Raw genomic sequence first — 2,964 nt, 5'->3', positions numbered from 1 at the left:
TTAAAAATAAAAATTAAAAACCGTTGCTATGGTAACAAGCTGAAAAATAAGGTATTTTCTTTCATTTTGAGTCATTTTTGAATGGGTATTATTGATATATAAAGTGTAGATAAATTATATCAATTGGTGATAAAATATCTAGTTTGTCCTAAACTTGAAAGCAACTTGTAACACATCTGCCATTTGCCGAAAATAATTGCCGTTGCTGTGAACTTTTCAAAACTAAGAATTTCCGAGTTATTTTCTACGCAACTTTAATTTCCATAGCAACAACGTTTTTATGTTAAATTACATTAAAGTTTTTTTTCGGTATACAAGAAAACTTTAGCCATATAATTACAAGTTCCAACAAAAACATCTGCTAAAAATTTCTAAATTCAGGAATTACAGCTTTTCAAAATCATCTTCAATTTTTCAGTTTTTTCTGTTACTTGGCCTTGTTACCATAGCAACGGGTGTCAATTTTCATAAATAAAATGTTAATCGCATGGACATTGATAAAGATATAAAAAAAAAAAAGTAAATAATTTTCCTTTTCAGCTAATAAAAAAATGCAAGAGACCAATTTCAAAAAATTCTAACGGTTTCCATGGTAACATTTCAAAAGAGTTTTGGTTTCTCCATCAATTTTGTTCTATGAAATAAGAATTGAAAATAGAACAAAGATTGTTTTATGTCTTTTTAATTGGGCAAAACCTTCCAATATGGCTCATAATTAGGGAAGTTTTGATTTTTTCCCATCTTTAGCCTCAGTTGCCATGGCAACGGTTACCCCCAGCACCCAACTTATAGTGTAATTTTGCGTTTTACACCTAAGTGTGTCCATGTATGAAATATTAAAGAAAATTGGTTACTATGCGTGGCCAGGCCCTCTTAATCATTGATTCTTACATAGAATTGATATTGATAACATCATATTACGCCCTAAGTTTCCCTCTACTGTGAACGGAGAATTACACAGTTAAAAAAATAAGAAAAAACCTGAGAGAAATGACTTTTGATTCTCGGTCAAATGTGATCAAATAAGATATCAATATAGAGCCGTTTTAAAATGCAGAGGAATGACACTAGATATTAAGTCTGAAATAAAGATGGGGTGATCAAATAAACTGTACGTACCTCGCCATGACTTCATATTTACACATAACCGTGCTCCGTGGTGACAAAACATGCTGCTTTTGAAATCAGTTAATAAAATAATCTTTCAATAAATGTAAGGAAAATTCACATATCAGTGAAATAAATGTTTGTGCATGTATCAAAGTGTTAGGTGTGACTGTCATGAAAACTATACGAAAGACAGTGGCATTGTCTTCGTATTTGTTGATTGACACTCGTATATATATTCAATCCGTTTATGAAGTTTTTTCAGCGTAGTAATGCATGCTTGTTACGTATTTTTACGTCATTTTAAGCAAAGAAAACGTCATCAAAATCATTAAAGACTGTATCTTCGAATAGGTATGTAATATGTGACTATGCATGGTCGACTGTTGCATGTTTCTTCGATAAAAGAAAAGAAGGTCAAACGTACTTTTAATTGATAGTTATGATCATAAAAAAAGCTATAAAAGAGAGTTCTGCAAAATATTTTTCATGTGCTTAATTTAAAAACAATACATATGAAAGACCAATTTTATTGTTTACCATAAGCCCCTTATGTAAATCTTTAAATTTTGACTTAAGTTTGTATTTCGTTCCACACAATCAATATCTAATATTTTATTCTACTGTAACAATATATCAAGCTTTCACGAATGCTTCGATTTTTAGAAAGTTCATTCAGTAAGAGATAAGATATATTTTTTCTATTTTTTGGTAATCATTTATAGTTTGAAGGGACGAAAACAAAATTAAAGAATTTTACGAAATGCAAAAATCATGTACTGGGGACTATCATTTTCCAGCTACATGTACTATATAATATAGCGGAATCAGTTATCAACATTCAATAATCAGCCAACCCACCCACCTCCATGCAAATAATCCTCATTAAATATAAGGCGAAATCGTTCAACGACCCGATCAATAAAAAAGAGTATCATTTATGAAAAAAAAAGTTTGTATAGTGTATACGAAATAACTAACCTAATTCAAAGCAAAATACGTGTAAACCTAATGATTAGATTTCTGTACGAAATATATGCGTGCACAAGACAGGTCGGCTTGGCGCACTTTCGAGTATAAGAATGAAGTATCTTTCCAGTTTGGGTTTATGGTTACGAAATTGGACGATGTTACAAGCTTACATTAGATATCACTATCAGATTGATAGATATACATGTAGATAAACAATAACTGTAGGAGGATACCGAAGGTGTTGCAATTCTCTATGACCACATACATGTACTTTAAACATCTCAGTACACTTTGAACGATTCACGATTACATGTATGTGGTAATTAAAATCTCGCCTATATCAGTTTTTTCAAGGGATCAATATTTGCTTCAAGCTTCATTTTTTTTATAGATAGCTCTAAAAGCAGTAGTACAACAATATTTTTTAATCGCTGCCAAATCCAATTTTCTCGCAATTTTCAGTAGGGGGTTCCCACAAATGTTGACCCAGTTGCTTTCGGTTAAACACCATTAGCAAAATCACGAAATTCTGTGAATATCTTTTCATCCTTGCATGTCAAAATTAATTTTGATAGGAAAAACAGGAGCGTTTTTGCACGCGTTGAGGTCTTTTTGCTTGCTTCACATTCCACAAAATAAAAAAAAAAACCTGCACACCTTTCCAAAACTGCGTTCTGTTTACAAACTCCATGTAAACAGCGGACGGCGTAAAATGACGTCGGGGGCTAATCCACCAATTAGAAGGCCGTAAGTTTCCCCAGGGAATCCCTCTTGGTAGAGAACGTGACAACTTGACGCATGGTCAAAGGTTTTGCCTATTAATCAACAAAATCAGCCAGGCGTGACTAGAGCTAAGACTCGTTGCTGACAGTATAAATATATAGT

Source organism: Magallana gigas, chromosome 2, assembly GCF_963853765.1.
Source record: "Magallana gigas chromosome 2, xbMagGiga1.1, whole genome shotgun sequence".
Lineage (NCBI taxonomy): Eukaryota > Metazoa > Mollusca > Bivalvia > Ostreida > Ostreidae > Magallana > Magallana gigas.
This window is presented reverse-complemented; position numbering follows the sequence as displayed.